The sequence below is a fragment of the Rana temporaria genome, chromosome 8 (assembly GCF_905171775.1).
Source record: "Rana temporaria chromosome 8, aRanTem1.1, whole genome shotgun sequence".
Classification (NCBI taxonomy): Eukaryota; Metazoa; Chordata; class Amphibia; order Anura; family Ranidae; genus Rana; species Rana temporaria.
Window position 1 is genome coordinate 100,583,666 of NC_053496.1, and position 21,453 is coordinate 100,605,118.

The 21,453-nt window shown below is 44.5% G+C and overlaps 1 non-coding gene across 1 annotated transcript; it reads left to right on the top strand.

Moving 5' to 3' along the window:
• Positions 1–13,250: 13,250 nt before the first annotated feature.
• Positions 13,251–13,409, top strand: LOC120912475. The gene has a single exon (XR_005743076.1). It is a non-coding gene; the product is annotated as a U1 spliceosomal RNA (small nuclear RNA).
• The last annotated feature ends 8,044 nt before the right edge of the window (positions 13,410–21,453 follow it).

Sequence of the window (21,453 nt, forward strand, 5' to 3'; positions counted from 1 at the left end):
CCTGGGAGGTGCATTACTGTCATGTGATAGTTGTATACACAACAGAGCGCAGCGCGCTCTGGATGGTTACATAACAGACATCTCTGTCATACAGTTTGAATAAGTACAGGAATACTGACAGGATGAATGTAGAGACAACACACGGAGAAAGATGGGCTGACTTACAAAAGCGATCCAAGGTTCCATGAGTTGGATTTGCTAATCTGCCTCTCATTGTGAGTAGCAAAAGTTTTTATTTTTCCCCAAAAAATTTTTTATTTTTTTCCTTTTAATTCTTCCCCTTTTTTGGCTGTAGTTGAGACTCCAGCTAGATGAGCAGGAGATTTATGGATAAGCTATTCTTATATTTTGAACATATCCCTTATCCAAGATGGCCACTAAAGCTTCAGGGATTCTGGGAGCTCAGATGGGGGCGGTACCCTCTGTGTTTGTTAGATATAAATTGCGGTGAGTCAGTACGCCGCTCGTGCCCCAGGACGAAGTCTTCTAAGACGAAACGGCGTAGGGTAGCGGCGTGCTGACGTCTATAACCGCATACTGTGTCCCGGAGTGAACGGGTTGTGCTAGCCAGCCGGCTATATATTTTCACAAGCGAATTTTATCTACATTTCTGTAAGTGTGATTTTAACTTTTTTACAATAAATTGCTATATGGATTCACACTATGTCAGCTCTTTTCCTTCTCCATATTGGTTTTAAACTACATTGATCATCGGTCCATTGTGGGAGAAATTTCGGCTCTCGGATATCCTGCCACACAAGCCCTTGGCTGGGGAGTAAGCCATCTGCCGTCAGAGGATCTCTAGTTGGGATCTTCCCCTCTGGTAAAGGACAGTGTGATTGAAAGGTGGAGGTGTCTTGTCTATCTGTGCACTATTCTGAGGTTTTCTTGCATTGATGTCACTATCTACTTGAAGGAGAACGATATTTTACTGCTATCAAACATCATCAGATGCACGTTTTTGTGTTTTGTAACAATAGACTTATTTTTCACTTTTATATTTTTTTCTTTTTGTTTAATTGTAACCATTGAGACTTTTTCACCTCACCTATTGGACAAATCATTTTGTTCCATGTGAATTCATTTTATCTGTACCTTATCACTATGTGTCATAGATAATTGTATGTTCATATTAGTTGCGCAGCTTGTTTTCCATTGTACTAGTCTTTTGTGGGTATCTCACATTTTAAGCTGCTAGCATTTTTATTTTAATTTGTTCACCTATCAGACAGCGCAGTATCACCACATTTTCCACTTGGGAGAGAAGAGAGGGCTTGGTTGGCTCTTCTTTCTCCCACCCCTACACATCTGTGTCTGTCCACACTCCAATCCCCAGCGCTGTGCCCTTGGAAAAGGAAAGCTGGGGCCAGAAATTTTAAGTCCAACAGCCTCAGATACATTTGGATGAGAGGTGCTGACTGCCAAGGGGTGCGTGAGCTCACCATCCATCCCTGTCTGTGACTGCAGTCTCCCCCCACTTCTCTCTCCTGCCTCTGAGTGAGTACACAAAGGTAATTCAGGGTTCTCAGATCACCCCTTACATCAGAGTTCCCCTTTACACCAGAGGCCACAGTGTTCCCCCTTACATCAGAGTTCCGATGTAAAAGAGGGACTCTTGTGATTAACTTCATTTGATTAGAAATGTTATTTAATTGCAAAATACATGAATAGTTTATACTAGAAAAAAAGATTGCTGTGCGCCGCTAAAGTGTTCGGGTTTGACTTGAAGAAAAGGTGGCGACCCTAATTATAGAAATTCCTGTGATAAATAAAATACATTTATGTTTCAATAAATAGAAAAGTTGTGTCTGGTGACCGGGTCTCTTCATGGGATATTTAGTGAAAGCAATAAAGAGTAACAATCCTATGTAGGAACAAACCTGCAACTAAACAGATATATAGAGTTAGGGCCACACTTTACAGAGGAGCCTTGGGGGGGCGCTGCGGTTTCCACATAAATTTACAAATGAGTGCAACGAAAGCCTCTGTTGTTACCCTGAATTGTTAGACGGGACAATTTGTTTCTTTTGCTGGTAAGTCTGCTGCAAAATTTTTTGCCTGTATTGTGGAATCTCCTTCCATGTGCAACCATAAAAAGACAGAGCGGCACACAAGCCTATCGCCTTATCCTAAAACCATCACTTTATTATTATACAAAGTGGTACATTTTATACTCACAAGTAGGGATGAGCTTCGTGTTCGAGTCGAACCCATATTCGACTCGAACACTGTATGTTCGATCGTTTGTCGAATTGTGAATGTTATGGGCCGTTTGCACCAAATTCGAGTGGGGCGTCACGGCCCATAATTCACTGCGGCATCGCAGTGCATTGCTGGCTAATGATTGCAGCCAAACCTTGCGGCTATATACCTGTGGAGGAGCTGCACTCCTCCGAGCTTGATTCTGTGTCTGAAGATGAGGACACACTGGAAAGTTTATTTGAACCAAGATTCCCGGAATCGCAAGGCCTTGGAGGATCTTGTGTCATTCCCAATGCTCGGAGGAGGAAGAAGCGCTCCGGCTGGAGCGCATCCCGTGAGTCTCAGCAGCCGTTCGTGAACGTTCCCCAGTTAACCTGGGGAGTCGGTGAGTCCATTTCTGTTCCCCCTACCTTACTCACCATCCCTGTGCCCCTTGTTGCTCCCATATTGAGAAGGGCACCGGATGCTCTAGTGCTGCCGGGACGAGGAGACCCGCGGAACCTACCCAATTTGGCTCGCTTACAGTGTGTGGTAGTCCAACGGGTTGCTACCGAATATGGATATGAATACCCATATGTGCCACCCCCTCTTCTTTACCAAATTGATCAGGGGAGGGAGGGATGGTGTCGAAACGCTGTATGGGACCGCTTAAATGTTCATGAGAAAGAGCGGGAGACCCCTTATGCTTTTGCCTGTGTGGGGAAGCGTTTTCAAAACTGTCTCAGAGATTGGAGCTGGGGCAGACATATCTACAGGAATCGGGTTGTGTTGAAGTGTCCCGGGAAAGAGGATCAGACCTTCTCGGTCTCATCGACCACTGCAAGAGGGGACACTGTCATTCTGCCTGACCCCCCATTTTATAAGTAAAATACATGTGGGCTTTGCACAGCTTACTAACCTTGAAGAAGTTTTGGACAAGGGTTATTCATTGACTGGACATTCGCTCACTACTCATCAACTACACCCCTAGACAACACTGAGGCCTCGTACTCACGACCAAACATGTCTGCTGAAACTGGTCCGCGGACCAGTTTCAGCGGACATGTTCGTTCGTGTGTAGGCAGTAACGTACAGAATTCCAGCAAACAATCGTCGGCCAGACCGTTTTCCAACGAACAACTGTTTCCTGGTCTTGCTTTAAAACAGTCTGCTGGAATCGTGTCCGTCAGACATGTTCGGTCGTCTGTACACAAAAGCAGCGTACAAAAACCCCGCGCATGCTCAGTCCAAATGAGGAGACGGGAGCGCTCGTTCAGGTAAAACTCGCGTTTCTTTGGGATATGGCACATTCGTCATTAGAAACCTTTTATTCTAGCAAGAGAACAATGTCTTAAAAAGGCGCACTAAACCACATTTTAAAGCCTCGTTTTATTAATTCTTCTCTTGCTAGAATAACCCCGTTCTCTTGCTGATGCAATTTCAATAGAGTTGTCCCATACTGAAATGTCACATTTCTTGCTTGTGATGTAATCCTTTAATAATGTTTTCTATGCCAGACGTGTGTTTTGGTTGGTGGTCCTCCATAATTTAGAGTAGTCATTTTTGTAAAGGAATGTTCATTTTGTTTTAATTTTTTTTTTTGTTTCTAGTTATGTCACCATTTAAACTATTTTTTTTTTACATGTTTTTTGAAAATTTTTTTTTTTTTTTGGTGTTTCATTAGAGAATATTAAACCATGTTGGCACACCAAATGTCCCCCCCCCCCCCCCAAGGAGTGTGTCCTTTGTAAATTACCCATTGTATATTTATTAAAGGTTTGCTGCCTAATAATCCCCACAGTATATCAAACAATAGACATGTTTTCAAATGAAAGCAAAAGGCCTTTTATTCAGGCAAATGTCATCACAAAAAAATAAAAAGAACGGCAGCACTAGAATAGATAGCAAACTATATGCAAACTTGCATTTCCAACATGGTGAAGGATAAACTTCCAAGCCTCAGTAGCCAAACACAAAAATATGAAGCAGCAGCACACAAACAAAGGAACCCAAACTGTGGTAGTACAAACACGATGTCCTTTATGTGGAAGGAAATGGAAGGCAGAAAATCAACGTTTCCTCCTCTTTCCAGCCTTCCCTCCAGGCAGCCTTCCAGCGGATCGAACACGGGGTCTTGCAGGTGGGGTTGATGTGGCAGCAGGAGGATGGTGTTCCGCAAGCCGGGCCGGGTCACATAGCCCAGTGTCTGGGGTCAGCAGGCCCCTCTGCATCCACCAAAGGACCTGGTTCATCAGGGCCTTTGCCAGTCTTCTCTGGTCCTCCTCCCCTTCATTTAAATCATGGGCCAATGAGGCACTGAAGGCCTCTGTGGGGTTGAGGGGGGCCCTCATGATGGCGCTTGCCTCCTGGATCATGCGGAGGCTTGCCTCCTCCACAGGCCTCAACTGCCTCCTTCGGCCTGATGGCCTCACCTGGGGGGGAGAAGACTGGCTGGTGGTGGTTCTCCTGGCCGGGTGGACCTGCTGCAGGCCACTGGGCCCAGCCTCCTCCTGGCTGCCACTGACCCCGGCCTCCTCCTGGCTGCCACTGACCCCGGCCTCCTCCTGGCTGCCACTGACCCCGGCCTCCTCCTGGCTGCCACTGACCCCGGCCTCCTCCTGGCTGACAGACACCTGAGGATCTGCCACCTCCTGGCTGATCTCTTCTTCCTGTGTTGAAAAAAAAAGAATTTTTTTACAATTTCGCTAAATAAAACCACACTCATTTTCATGTTTTTCGTTCAGTATTTTCTGTTCATTATTACTTGAATACACTCTACTTCTGACCCCTGCAGTTGTCATCCCTGACACCTATTTGTCTGTACACCTTTTTGTTTGCTTTTTTCCAGCTTGGTTTTATTTTTACAATATCTAATCATTAATCCACCAAGAATTATTTACGCCATAAATATAGAGGAAACTACTATACCTCCTCATCGAAGGGTGGCAGATCTGCATCTCTGTCAGCCAGGCCCTCTTCCTCCGACTCTGCAGGGCTGTGGTCATCTGGGGAAGGTCCGCTGGAAGGTAGCATGGAGGAAAGGTTGGAAGAAAGACTGGACATCGTTTTCCTGCCTTCCATTTCGTCCCGCAAAAAAGCCATCTGTTTATAATACCACAGTTTGGGTTCCTTTGCTTGTCTTGCTGCTGCTCCCGATTTTTTGATTTTATTAGCTTTGTATGCTCTCCTGTATGTGCTTCTGAGGTTGGCAAGTTTATCCTTCACCATGTTGGCAGTGCATCCTGGCACCCATGTTTGCATATAGTTTGCTAGCTCTTCTAGTGCTGCCGCTCGTACATCTTTATTACAATATAATGCGTGTTTTGAATTCCACAGGATGGGCGTGTCCTGATATTTTTGTAGTAAGGCCTCTATAGCTTCCTTGGTTTGTAGTTGGTCCATTTTACTTTTTGAAATATGATATTTTTTTTTGAGTCTAGATTCAAAAAACATAAACCAAAGAAAAATAAATATTCAAAAGGATCAGCGTTGACCTTGATATAATATGTGTCTTTAAATTTATTACCTATATCTAATTACAAACACAGTCTCTCTTGTTTAAACAATGATTGTCAGCTCGGCCGCATTGGTTGTACCAAACATTGATTTGCTAGATGCAGAGCCATTGTTAACATTGCAGTAAATATTTTTAATATTGAAAAATAAACAATGCTTACAAATGACAGTATTCATCTAGGCACTCTTTCCTGTGTAAATCTCATGCCCCTGACAATGGATGACATAAAAGACACTTCCTAATGACCTCTGTACAACCAACACTTGAACAATACTTTGCCTGATCTGAATACACCATTCAAAAACTTGTCAATGAGGTACAGCATTGTTCACATCTCTATTTTGTGAGGTGTCCAAAAGCATTTGGATACCAAAATAACATTGTGGTACCCCATAGACAGAATAGCTTAAAAAGGGTGCAACCAACAGCCCAAACCCCCATCCCATGTGTCTACATTTTCAAGGCCTCTGCTGATCACATTTTTAATTTCCTTACCTTCCTGTCTCTCGCTCCTCGTTTCTCACGCTCGCCTAATTACCGCGTAAGATGCGTAATCACGGCGTAAACCTTTTAAACACTCCGCGTATTTATGAAACCCCGCCCTCGTCACCTTTGCGAGGCCCCTAATCAATGAGTTTAGGAAATATGGCGTTAACTGTGTATGTTCTGGATGCGCTCGAAGATTCTCCGCGTAACGGACGTAAACACGTTGTTTGCATTCTCTACACTCCGCGTATGTATTAAACGCCGCCCTCTTCTCCGCCCATGGCGTAAGAATTCATCTTTTCCACGCCCATAATCTCTGTGGGAAAGGAAAGATGGCGATGTCACACGAGCGGGCACGATGCTCTCATGCCACAAGTGAAGGGACAGAGGCAGGGACGTCCCGATCAAGGAAAAGAAGATATAAAGCCACTAATATGCGGTTCCAGGAAATGGTGGAGTTAGTTTACATCATGCGAAAGAAGGACTATGATGGGGAATTAGGGCCATACAAGACCCCTAACCGCCGAAAGGCACATATTATGGACAAGGTGGCGAGGAGAATGCAGAGGATGTTTGGGATCACCAGGTCCAAGGAACAGCTGAGGAAACGATGGTCAGACTTAAAATTGAGGGAGCCACATCAGATGAAGAAAATACTTAAAATTCTGCGTAAAAGTAAGTAAATATATATTGGGGTTGGGGGGGGGGGGGGTGGTGATTGTCTGCAATAATGTGTTGCCATGTATATTTCACCATCTGCCTCCTTGGCCTGCTTGTAATTTTAAAGACATGTTGTCATTTATTTTTTATGACATAAATAACTACATATTTACAAATAGTGTTCTTAGTAAACAACGTAACATCACATAGTTTCTCAGAAAGGCTCGGTTATTCCAGGAACAACACACCTGGACATGGCTCACTGGCCAAAAACTTTGTTTGTAAACATTGTGTAAAAGCTAGTTCTATAAAAAAAAAGTATGAGAATGGGAAAGGCAAACAGGATTCATTCTAAAAACAGTGGTAATAAAGCAGATGTTTTCACATCTGCAATGCAGAGCACCTGTGTCTCCCCAAATCAAAAATGGGTTTTGGTAGGGTCTCCCAGAAATACAGTTTAGGGGGGACATCCATGTGTGTCACTTTGCTAAAAAGGGGCAGGATCAGAGCTTGCCATATAGAAGTAATTGCAAAATGTAGGTTTGGTGAAAGATAAAAGTAACTAAATGAAAGCATCTTCTAAGCAATGTGTGCGATTTATGCTCTCCAATATCTGTGTGCTGATGAGTCTACATTTTTTTTGGTTTATTTCAGGGGAAAGAAGTCGCCAGCATTTGGAGGAGGCAGAGAGGGCCAGACAAGGCCAAAATCTGCCATCTCAACATGTGGAGGAGGAGGAGGATGTGGAAGGAGAAGAGGATGTGGAAGGAGAGGAGAATGTGGAAGGAGAAGAGGATGTGGAAGGAGAGGAGGATGTGGAAGGAGAGGAGGATGTGGAAGGAGAGGAGGAAGGAAGAGAGGAGGAAGAAGTAATTTTGGACTTAGAAGTCATAGCAGATGAAGGGCAAGTGGCGGAAGAACAATTTGGCGAATTGAAAGAAGGTGGATTGATGGATGAAGGAGGAGTCCAAGATGATGGGGAAGTGGTGGAAGAAGGAGGAGTGATAGAAGATGATGGGGAGGTGGTGGAAGAAGGAGGAGTGATAGAAGATGTCGAAGAGGTGGAAAGGAGAAGCCCATCAGGTCAGTGTCACCCTAGCTTGATTCCAAAAAACATATGTAGATAGGCCTCATTGAAAAATAATATTGTAAATGCCATTTTTTTTTGTTGTTTTAGGGGAGGAGGATGGTGTGCCAATATTTTCACGTGCAAGTGCTGCTATAATTATTCAGCAGGTAATGGAGTGCAGCACTGAAATGCACAATATGCGTGAAAGGATGTTTCTCATGGAACAGAATGTAACAAATGTCCTTTTGGAATGCAGCACGGAAATGGACAATATGCGGCAAAGAATGATGGTGATCGAATCTAATTTTAAGAACATTATTGACATGATGGGCCGTGTCAAAGACTGAAACACCCCCCGCCCATCCCCCGCCCCCACAAACATTTTTACAGTTTGAATAATGAATACGCCAAAATTTGAATATACACACACAGTGTGCCAACATGTGCTATCTGCCATCACAGAATATCTAATGTCTGTGCTTTGTGGGTCCAACCCCCTCCTCCATCCTCAAGTAGTTGAGAGGAAGGGTTTGCTCCCACAAAACACAGACATTGATCACCCATGATGTCAGATAGCACATGTGGCCATTTGTCTGTTGAACCAATGACATTTGGCGAGTTTGCACTGAATGTGTGTATCTTCCAATTTTGGCGTGTTCCAGTGTGAAAGCACACCATGACTGACTGCTGTTGTGAGTTGTTATATTTTTTGAATTGGATTTTGTTACTTTTTGACCATGTTGAACATTTTGGGATACTATAAAGTTTAGACCATAAAGAATAAACAACGCCAAAAAATTTTTTAAATATATATATAGAATTATAAATCTCTCTAATCACTGAATTTAGTGAAGTAGAGATTTGACTTCAAATTCTCACCTAAAAATTTTCTTTTAGAAAAACACACCAAAAAAAAAAAAAATGGTTAAAAAATTATTGTTTTTTGTGCCTAAAAAATATGGCCAAAAAAAAAATTAAGGCGGTAAACACCCCACCAAATATAATCTATATATATATATATATGTAAACAATAAATCTAACTATATTTGATGAAAAAAAAAGTGAACTTGTTAATAAATGTATAATCTGCATAATATTTTTGGTTGAATTACCTGAAAAAAAAAAGAAAATTTTAAAAAAATTTTGAAGACTCCTAAGTACAAAAGCAGGGAGTAATGAAAAAAATATAAAATTATTTTTGGGGTCATGAACAAGCAAAAATTAAAAAAAATTGACCTCAACATTTACAAATGGAGTTGCTTCTTATTTCTAGACTCAATACCCTGTTTGTAGATGAGTGAATAATGTGCAAAATGTGGTTAGTTACTAAAAGTGGAGAAATCAATTATGCATTACAATTGAAGAAGTTAGTTAGAGAACCAGGAAGACAGAAAAAGAGAAAAAGCATTAATGACAAACAACTGTATAAAGTCCAATGGTCTAATTATTTATTATTTTTTACAATATTCCTTTCTTTGGGGGCCGAATTAGAAAGAAATATGATCTGGCATAGCAATGGCCCCCCGACCCATGAAGTACTCAACATATTTGTCGCGTACCTCACGAGCTGATTGGGGGGCCAAGCCAGCGCGACCAGTGTCCAGCCCGGGAAGGGGATCTGAGGGTAGTCTTGCCTCAGAACCGATGTCGGGTAGGTACGTCTGGGAGTGCCTGCGTAAAAAGTTGTGCAAAATGCAGCAGGCAAATACAACGGTGTCCAATTTATATTCCGCCAGATGTATCGATGTCCTGAACAGGCGGAACCGGTTGGTGAGTATCCCAAAGGCATTCTCGACTACCCTCCGAGCCCTGGCCAACCGAAAATTAAACACACTCCTCTCTGAGGTGAGGGTCCTCTGGGGAAAAGGCCGCATGAGGTGAGGACCAAGCCCAAAAGCCTCGTCCGCTAGGAACACAAACGGAAGTCCTTCCACATTATCTTCATCTGGTGGCAATGCCAGACCACCAGCTTGGAGACGATCATAGAAATCAGTCCGTGCGAACACTCCCCCATCAGACATCCGGCCGTTCTTCCCCACGTCCACATATAGAAACTCATACTGTGCCGACACCACCGCCATCAACACAATACTATGATAACCCTTGTAATTATAATAGTACGACCCCGAGCGGGGTGGGGGCACAATGCGGACGTGTTTCCCATCTATTGCTCCACCGCAGTTTGGAAAATCACACCGCTGGGCAAATTGGGAAGCCACAGACTGCCATTCCTGTGGTGTGGAGGGTAGCTGTGGGGACAAACAAAATTAGAGATTTAGTACTTTGTAACAAATACATCCTACAAGCATCCTTGTGACAGTTCACAGTATTAAAATTGCATTAGAAAAATGTGCATGGAGAATTTGGGAAATGAAATATATAGGGCCACTTCATTAAGAGACTCCACAGCCCTCTGATGGGGACAATAAAAGTTTGAAGGGGGGGGGGGGGGCACAAAAACCAAAAAGTCCTGTTAGAAAAAATGGCAAGGTGGGTTTGTCCCTAGGATAGCATGCTGGACAGGTTAATATTGGGTAAGGGACAAATATGCAGGTAGGCCAAGAATAAAACATGTAAAGCTGATATCAACATGCATAGGGAGAAAAGGTAACGTTAGTTAAACACACAGCATATCTGGGAAAATAAAAAGAAAGTTAGTTGGCCACATTATTAGAGCCAGGAAACTTACCTTAATATACTCCTCATGCATAACTTTGATGATGGCAGCACACGTGTCCGGTATGATGACCCCAAGCGCCTGCGGAGAGATGCCTGTCGAGAACTTGAGGTCCTGCAGGCTCCTCCCAGTCGCCAGGTACCGCAACGTGGCAATAAGCCTCTGCTCGGCCGTGATGGCTTGGCGCATCACAGTGTCCTGCCTCGTGATATAGGGGGACAGAAGATCCAGCAGACGGTTGAATACGGGGTCCGTCATGCGGAGAAAATTCCTAAAGTCATTAGGATTATTCTCCTGGAGTTCCCTAAGCAGAGGCATATGTGAGAACTGGTCACGCTGGCGCAACCAATTCTTGGTCCAGAAACGCCTCCGCCCCCTGTTTCTGGCCAAAGTACTGGACAAATGAACATATCCAGCAGCCATCCCATAAACAGCACCAACTCGCGAAAATTGACGCTGCTGCTCCATCATGGCTTCAAACCGGCCGGCTGGTCAGTCAAGAACACACTGAAACAGAAAGCACTCGCAAATCCAGCACTACCTGCGACAAACGCGTGACAAACAGATACGAGCGCACAGGATGCAACTGCTAAAGCAGAAACAACCTGCTTGCCTATAGCCGAATGACAACTACGTTACCGCAAGCACACGCACTGAACCCGTGAATACACGCTGTCAAAGCCTGGAGACCGAGAAGCGCGAATCAGCTCTAACCAAACCTTCACTAACACGAGCAAACACGTAACTAGCAAAAGAGGAACAGAGGGCGGCGCCATTAACTTTGGTCTTCCCCTTTATAGTGACGTCGTACGTAGTTTACGTGCACGCGTTCCGGTACGACGGGAATTTGGTCCGCTGGTGTGTACACGCCAGCGGAACAAAACACAAATCAGCCTTGTACGCCGGAAACTGTCGGGCAGACAGTTTCCAGCGCACAGATCCGGTCGTGAGTACAAGGCCTGAAAGGTAGCTTAATATGCCGATCCCAACAACAACCAGCGGCTCCTGTCCTGAGGGGGTAGCGCTACACAGTATATTGTCTCAAGCTGCTGAAAAAAGGTAAAGAAAATAAATATACTGTATATACACTATATTGTCAAAAGTATTGGGACTTCTGCCTTTACATGCACATGAACTTCAATGGCATCCCGATCTTAGTCCAAAAGGTTCAATATTGAGTTGGCCCACCCTTTGCAGCTATAACAGCTTCAACTCTTTTGGGAAGTGTTCACAAGCTTAAGGAGTGGGTCTATGGGAATGTTTGACCATTCTTTCAGAAGTGCATTTGTGAGGTCAAGCACTGACGTTGGACGAGAAGGACTGGCTCGCAGTCTCCACTCGAAATTCATCCCAAAGGTTGGCCAGTCAAGTTCCTCCACCCCAAACTTGCTCATCAATGTCTTTATGGACCTTTCTTTGCTTTGTGCACTGGTGCGCAGTCATGTTGGAACAAAGTTGAGAGCATGAAAAAATGCTGACGCATTAGGAGTTCCCTTCACTTGAACTAAGGGGCCAAGCCCAACCCCTGAAAAACAACCCCACACCAGAATCCACCTCCACCAAATGATTTGGACCAGTACACAAAGCAAGTCCATAAAGACGGGGATTAGCGAGTTTGGGGTGGAGGAACTTCTTGACCTCAGCCCGATAGAACACCTTTAGGACAAATTAGAGCGCAGACTGCAAGCCATGCCCTCGCATCCAACATCAGTGCTTGACCTTACAAATGCACTACTGGAAGAATGGTTAAACATTCCCATAGACACACTCCTAAACCTTGTGGACAGCCTTCCCAGAAGAGTTGAAGCTGCTATAGCTGCAAAGAGTGGACCAACTAAATATTGTACCCTACGGACTAAGGCAGGGATGCCATTAAAGTTAATTTACGTGTAAATAAGGTGTCCCAATGCTTTTGACAATATAGTGTGTATATATATATAGAGAGAGAGATTTATTATTATAATTTTTATTAACATTTGTTTCAAAAAACATTTAAAACATCACCTATGTAAGACTATTTTTAATCCTATTATTTACACTATGACAACCGCCTCAAAGATCTTGGCCATGTCAAGATTGGTGCAGTATTACACAGAGATGTGCATTTGAATTTGGTGCATGGCTGTGGTAAATTTGGGGCAAAAACCGTTGTGCAAATAGTGTCAATTTATTTTCCAGTGGAGATGTTGCACCTGCATATCCAAAATCATGCATAAGCATGATAAATTGGTGACAGCCAGTCTGCCCATGTTTCATGAATGAGAATTTTGGTGCAAGTACCATGGTAAATTCACTCCTATGACTGCTCTGATCCCCCCCCCCTTTTATAGTGAGGGGACTGGCTTATCCAAATCCCCCCTTATTGGTCCTTCTAAACCTGTTAGGTCATTCTGTTTATTTTGGTTTAAAAACGATTCTTCTGGACTAATATGCACAGAACATCTCCTGGACTGTGAATTTCAAAACCATTGAATTCACCTCCAACCTATGGTAGAAAGGGAGGACCCCCACTATGCCAACATCCAATGAATATATGTAAGGATTGAGAGAATCTCAATTAATATCTTGATCTGAGGCCTATCAGCACCTACCCAGTATGTCCAGAGGAAGCTACTAAATTATAAAAACGCATTGACAAGCAAGCATGGAAGAGTTGTTGGATACTTACCTGGCAGGGGAGACACCATGATCATGAAGGTGGTTCTCCCAGGGCGAGGCACGGCTATTGCACACTCTAGGCCGTGCTGATCGTGGTTGTCTTCCCTGCCGCTTCTCGGCCTTTTGGCTGGGACTGGGTGTGGTATCTGTCCTTATCAGTTGTCAGCGGAGCGCTGAAGCACCTCCTACATGGGGAGGGTGGATGCAATCCAATGACGTCATTGCACCTGGAAGGATGGTTTCAGCAGGGACTACGCTGTGCTGCCCGACAGAATACTGGGGGCCGGCCCATGGTTGAGTCTGAGCCATCTGGAAGGGTGCTCCTGGTGAGGATGGGTACTGCGCTTGGTCTTGGTCTTTTTGCCGAGTTCTAGTCTGGACTTCTGGCTGGCTGGTGTAAGTGCTATCTCTGTCAGTGATCCGGTTGGAGGAGCTGGTAATGCCCTGTGGTAGGACGGGGCAGAACCATGCAAATCCGCTGGGTTGGCTGGCAGGGGTGGAGGGCTGCACTGGCCGGTCGGGGGGTCGGATATGAAACGAAAAGCCTATGGTGCATGTGCCCCTGGAGTGGCAGTCCAGGGGTATCTGAAGATCACTGTGTGTGAGGGACACATTGATTGAAGGATACCACGGTCACTGCACCAGATACACGCTTTTTTTAGCACCTGCCTCCTGGGCCGGGCCTTTTGGCTAGGACCGGAGGAATTTTTTATTTCTGGCCGGAGGGCCTGGTCATTGTTTCACCACAATGGCCACTTCTTTCACTCTCCTCTCCACTATCCCTTCCCCCACTTTATTTTATTTAAGCCTGTGTTTGTCACTTTTTTGTCTTTTTTTGTTGTGCACGTTTTGTCACTGTGTGATTAGTAGGGTGCGGGTCCTCGGGCCAGCCCTGAATGTCTTGGGAGTGGGTGGACATGGCCTTCTGGCTTAGTTCGCCTGCTCTCATGGGGTCTCCCTTCGGGGGAGCCCCACCTAGTACTGGGAGGGTTCTGTTTCGGCAGTCCCTCCGAGGAAGTTGGGTCCGTGTCGGCTTCGGTTGCTCGGACCACAGTACCTCAGTCCCCGTCTGGAGCCTAACGCCCCGGGGGATCAGGGTTTGGGTCCCTCTTCACAGGAGGACCACTTGACGTTGCACCCGTCTGCACGTTTTTGTGAACACTCTTTATGTGTGTGCACATTTTTTCTGCACCGGGTGGAGTTTTTTGGGTGTGTTCACACGCCATAGGCTTTTCAAAAAAAAAAAAAGAGTTGTTGGATCATACCTTTGCTATATAGATACAATAATCTTATAAATCTTTGGATCTTTCAGCTACCTATGCAAAGATCCCAACCTCCAAGTCTGTTGCATTGGGTATCTGTTGACCTTGTGAATTAATAGGGTGTTGTTTAAAGGTTTAAGTGTTATATGTCATTTTAACTATTTGTAATAAAATATATATTTTTTATATAATTACTGCCTCATGATATGCCCACAAAGTCTTCCTTTCTTTGAGAGATTCTCCCAATCCTTACATATATCCAACCTATGATAGTGACAAACCCAAACCTTGTAGTTTTCCGTTTCACGTGATAACACACCACAAAGTCTAAATCTAGCCTAAGTAGCTCTATTGTATACACATTCTTTCTTTTAGCATGACATTGCATACTTTCTCTTTCAATCTTTTTTTGTTGTTGTCACACTGATAAAATGAGTAAAATACATTTCATTTCTTGGACTCCTCGAAAACTTCCATTCTTTAAGATGTTTTAAGAGATCCAATTTTACTTTTTAAAGCATAGTTTACATGTCCATTTTCAAGTATTTTTTTATGTTGAAAAAAATATAATTTGGGGAAATAAGTAAGCCTAAACGAAGTGTAGAGGGGATTTGGGGCATCTCTGAGATGCTTCTAATTTTTTCAGGGCTGGGCAGGGAAAATGCCATTCTGTGTTGTCTTTTTGGATTACCCTTTAACCTTCCTCACTAACAATAGAGAAACAGGAGGAGACTTGAGCTTTGTTTTTTCTGAGAGATTAAGACTAGTTATTTATTGAAAAGGAAGGCTGGTGAAAACTCCAGTAAACATTTTACATAATATACATCTTTATAAGAAAAATTTGTTTCTGCTTGGTTGTTTGTTCATGGAATCTAACAGTTGAGCCTGATTTCTAGTTATTTTCAATAATGCTGTAGTGGTAAAGAGGGGAAGGCATAAAAATAAAGGATACCGGGGCATGCACATGCACTTTAGCTGAACTTCTACAAAAATATATGTATTCAGTATTCCAAAGACTATAAATATTTGACAAATAATTTAGGTCATTTTGAGGGCTTCATTTAGAGATTAGTGCATATTGATGCGCTGCATAAAATATTTATGTCTAAAAATATGTGTTTAAAAATATATAGGGCTGTTACTGATTAAAAAATTTCTGTTCGATTAATCTTTTTTTTTTTAAATCGATTAATCGACTAATTTCGATTAATTATAACGCACATACAGATCTAACTACTTTTAGCTGATCTCCTTGCAGGCTGATTCCCAGTGCAGCTACCAACCACTGGAAAAATGGATAGCAGGATACAAAAAACACACAAAGGCAGCGCTCGATGGGAACAGCATTAAAACTTTTATAGTCTTTGAGTAGGTAACAAAATAAACATTGCACTGGAGATAAAATCGATGTAGCTACATAAACTGTAAAAATGGTGCGAGTAATACCAAACGGTACCAAAAGCAGTCATAAAAACTTGTATCTAAGTATGATACTGGTATAAAAATGTGTACAACGATACCACTGCTGAATCCAGATGAGGAGAGGTTAACATCAGTCCGGCGGTATGTAGATGTCCCATGAAGGGAACTATCACAACTCCCAGTGGATGGTTGTAGAATCCCAGGTTGATAGAGGGAAGTGATAAAGGGAAGTGTAACAGCCCTTGCGTGTGGCAGATAGAAAGGTCCCGCCGGCATGCAGATATGAAGGCACAGCAAATGAGCCATTCAGATGGACACGGCAAGCCCCGCCGGTGTCCGTGACGTTACTGGATCTCCAACGGAACTCCCTGAAGGCCCAGAAACCGGTGGAGAGGTGTGTACCAATCAAAAGAATTTTAATCGATCAAAAAGATTTTGATCGATCAAAAAAATTAAAGATTAATCGATTAATTAAAAGTTAATTTCCACAGCCCTAAACATATATAAATAAATGCTAATCATTCATAGAATCATTGATTGCAATTTAGAAAGAGTTTTACTAGAGTTTTACTAGAGTTTCTGCCCACCTGCAAGTTATTGATTACATTAAATTCACAACTACATAAAAAAAAACAATAGAGAAAAATGGGATATACTGGGCTACTAAACACTTCAAAATGTAAATGCCGCAGCTCATAATGTAGGACCATACATTAAAACAAATACAACAAAAAAAAAGTGGAGCTGCGCAACACAAAAAATGATAAAATGAATAACCATGAGTGCCAAAGCTGACAAATCAATAACCAATGTGATGTGAAACATAAAGAAAAAAACATATAATATATATAAATCAAAGTGCATATATAGTCCATATGTGAACCAACAAAAAAGGAAAAAGGAATTTTCAATCACTGATGAATCGATATGATAGTCCTATAGTAAGATACACAGTGCAGCAACCAGTGAGCAAATAGAAATCCTGTGCGAGGAAACAGCAGAACCACAATGTGTCACCAATCACACCTGTGCACCATCACCTGTAAAGTTGTATGCTTACCAGAGGTAAGCTGTAATGGGCCAAAAGTATTGGACTTGTTCCCAGTAGATAGCGTTCTCCAATGGCAGGGAAAGCGAGCGATCAGATGGAACTAACTCAATGGGCACAAAGGCCGCAAAGCTCAGCGTGGATAACCAAAATGAAGAGAGACTCACATAGTGTGTATTGTATGGTGAATCAGATTTAATAACCAAAATGGCAACTTACAGTTTAAAAGAGTAACAAATATCCGTATAGGACAATGGAGAGCCGGCCAGCATGTGATCTCCTGTTCAGAGCGATGACGTCAGCACGTCTACCTCCCAATACCTCCCAATACCTCTACATAAAAAAACAACCATGGTATCACTCCTGCAGTCTAGGCTATATATTCTAAACTCAACACAGAATGCAGCCAGGGCCGGATTCCTGACCAGGCCACCAAAGCCAGGCCTCGGGGCGGCAGTCTGTGCAAGGGTGACGCCGGCTGCAGCACTCCCCTCCCTCTGTCCTCTGGCACTCGGATGTCACGGACCAGGCTCTGTGTGTGCAAGGTCCCGCCCCCTAGACCAGCTTGTGTGATAGTAGATTGAGTCAGTGTTCCGCCTATCACAAAAGCTGGTCTAGGGGGGCGGGACCTTGCACACACAGACCCAGTTCTGTGACATCCAAGCGCCAGAGGACAGAGGGAGGGGAGCGTTGCGTGTTATCCAGGAAATGGGCACAGAGGCTGCATTCATGGGCACAGAGGCTGCAATTAGTGGGGACAGAGGCTGCATTCATGGACACAGAGGCTGCATTCATGGGCGCAGAGGCTGCAATTAGTGGGCACAGAGGCTGCATTCATGGGCACAGAGGTTTTTATTGTACGGAAGCACGTCTTTTATCGAACAAGCATGCCCGAAAACCTGCCGAGAATCGTACAAGAAAGACTGAACAGTTTAGCTTTACTTGCCATTGAGTCAGAACTTTTAAAAATTTTGTCCTACAAAGATATTAACGATGAGTTTGCCAAAAGAAAAGTTAGAACTAAAAATGTTTAGAGAGTTTCTTACTGCTATAATCTTTAAAAGGCATTTTCTGCATTACAGAGTATTTTCAGTCTCTACAATTAAAGCCAGTTATTTTCAGTATTCTCTTGTGTGGAAATATGTTTTTAATTGATTTATTGTAGCAGTCATCGATAAAGGTCAAGAATGGTGGTGTGTGTGTGTGGTGAGGGCTTGGGTGGCATTAAAGGACCCGGCCTTGGGGCGGCAAAGGGTCCTGAATGCAGCACTCCCCAACCCTGTGCTCTGTCTTTTACGTGTAGCGCCCCCTTGCTTTCAGCATGGGCACTACGCTAAAGTTAGTGGGGAATGGGAGAGTTACTTTGCTCCCATTCGTAATTTGTTTGAAATTTGGGTCTTCTGTCATTCCAGAAATGTCCCCTGGGTCCATCTGTGGTCCAGGGATGCAATACCATCCCTGGCCGGCAGTTGGCGCTAGAGGGGTTTTGGCAGAGTAAGTTTCTCCAGCAGCCAATTAGAGGAGCTTTTTCCCTCGCGGGGCGTGTTGGAGAGGAGTATATCTGTGACAGGTGTCATGTGTTCTAAAATCTTCACGGGGTTCCGTTCCAGGTGCGGCATCCACCTTCAGGGTGCGTGCATCCATGGACCCCGCCGGCGCGGCCTACCTGGCCAAAGCTGCAGACTGCATCGAACCTCATCCGGAGGTAAGAGGGGACCCCAGTGCTTCACTGGGTTCCTGGACCTATTGAGAAAATCCCAAGCTGGGATCGGGTGACTGGACCACTGGCAGGTATGCTTGCTGTCATCCGGGGACCTATATAGAAAAGTCTACTGGGAGGATTCGCTCTTTCTTTATTCACCTAAGTCCTTAATTTGAAATTGGCCTGTGGCAGAGGCCCTAGAGCCGGGTCTGTGAGAGAGGCCTGTTCCTCCCAGAAATCCAAAGTGACGCCTCGGCTGCCAGGCTTGTGGCAGGGGTCTGTCTGGGGGCACTTCACCCACTCCAAGCAGAGTGGCGACGAGTTACAAATTGGTACTATGCAGAGCAGTACTGACTGCTCCATTTAATATCCAGGCCTGATACTGCAAGGTTCTCTTTTCTTTCCTACATCAACCTTGACCATCCCAAATTTATGTTGATGTTGGCCGTGTTTGGCCTGGAAAATAAAGCATTGGAAAAACCTTTATTCACTGCCTGGGACCTTCGCTCACTACCTCTGTTCTCCCCACTACACCCCTAGATACCGCCAGGGTAACTTAGTAGGCCGATCCCAGATTAAACCAGCGTCTCCTTCAGGGGGTGAGCGCTACACACGCTCCTGCACTATATACACAATACTGTACATTATAAACTTCTTATCAAAGTCTTCATTGTCTTAACAGTTGCTAGTTGCTATACAGTTCCTGACTATTTTAATGAAGTTCTTCAAGGTAGGCTTAGACAAAGCAATCAAGGCATATTTTATTGTTTAACCATGCCCCTTAAGCCCCTCCCACCATTAAGACTTTGGCCACACCCTCCCTCCCTCAATTGTCCCTCATTCCGAAGTTCAAAAGTTGGGAGGCATGCAAAATCCTTACCACAGTGTACATCTAGTATATTTTAGGGTTGTGCGAGTAGAACCCAGATATTTTTTTCTACTGTTTGCAGTGCTCTGTGCTGGCATAGTTGACACAGCAGAGACGGTGTCTGACCAGTGGGTCTATATGCCTCCATAGATTTATTAAATATTGTCCGCTTCCTGCTGAATCAGCAAATTTTATAGCCATGGGTATCCCTGCAAGCTTTACAAGAGTCAGTTTAAATATTGACTGAGCCAGGTGGAAAAATATCGGCCGAACAGTGACTGCATCCCATAAGATTTTCTTTAACTGGGGGGGAGGCACATGGTTCATTCCTGGGCAGCCAGAGGTGGATTGTAGGTGTGCCAAAATTGTGCTAACAGTGGGAGGGGCTACTCACTGTATACCAGGTAACATTTGCAGTAGTCATCCCCCTTAGTACAACTTCCCCCACCCCCGCAGGGCCGGACTGGGAATAAAAGCCAGCCCTGGAAATAATTTCATACCAGCCCCATAGCATTATTATACCAGCCCAACATCATAACCATCATTATTTTCTAGTTCATAAAAAGGGAAAACCATGCATTTTAAAGCACATTTGAAGAGCATATTATTATATATAGATAAGACAGATATGAAATCACATAGGGCTGGGGTTAGATAGATAGTGATATATATAAATATAAAACAGTAAATTTCAGTTAAAAGTAGTAAAAGTGGGGCGGTCATCAAGGGGGACACCTGGGACTCTGGGAATGTGGGCGGGGGGGGGGGGGGGTTGACTCTGGTGACCTGAGATGACCTTCCGCAGAAAGAATACACTAAGGTAAGGGAGGTGGGTATTTGATATAAGGAGGAAACCTTTATATCAGTGCCCCCTTACATTATTGTATTCACTCCCCCTTACATCAGTGACTCTTCCCCCTCAGACTGGCCTGGTGGCGCTGTCACTGACCTCCTCTCAGGTGCACCTTGCAGGGATCAGTCAGTCGGCTCCAGCTCTCCATAGTCACACACGTCTGACTTTTCCCATGACCCCGATCCCAGCGGAGCTCCCATTCTTGACTCACCAGTGCTCATCAAATGCAGCCTCACTGTGCCCATCAATGCAGCCTCACTGTGCCCATCAATGCCGCCTTACTGTGCTCTCATTGCAGCCTCACCGTGCCTATCATTGCCGCCTTACTGTGCTCTCATTGCAGCCTCCCGTGCCCATCATTGCAGCCTCACCGTGCCCATCATTGCAGCCTCACAGTGCTCATCATTGCAGCCTCATCGTCGTTCCCTCATTGCCGTCTTACTGTGCCCTCGCCCTCATTGCAACCTCCCTCACCATCATTACAGCCTTACCGTGCCCTCTTTGCAGCCTTACCGTGCCCTTATTGCAGCCTTACTGTGCCCTCATTGCAGCCAGTTACTGTGCCCTTTTTGCAGCCTCCCTCGCCATCATTGCAGCCAGTTACTGTGCCCTCATAACAGCCTCCCTCGCCATCATTGCAGCCAGTTACTGTGCCCTCATTGCAGCCTCCCTTGTCATCATTGCAGCCAGTTACTGTGCCCTCATTGCAGCCTCCCTCGCCATCATTGCAGCCAGTTACTGTGCCCTCATTGCAGCCAGTTACTGTGCCCTCATTGCAGCCTCACCAGTCAGTGCGTTCAATACGCACAGCGGGCATCTCCTGCTGTGTCACAGAGCTAAGTGTGAAAAGTTTGGCCACGCTATGATAAAAGTCCTGTCCTCCTCCTAGTGATTGACAGAACACTGCGCCTATCACACAAGCTGGTCTAGGAGGAGGGCGGGGCTTTTATCATAGCGCGGCCAAACTTTTCACAGCATTCTCCCAGGGCAGGCAGCCTACCGGGAAATGTCCCGGTAGGCCAGCCCGGCCCTGCCCCCCAGTACATTTCC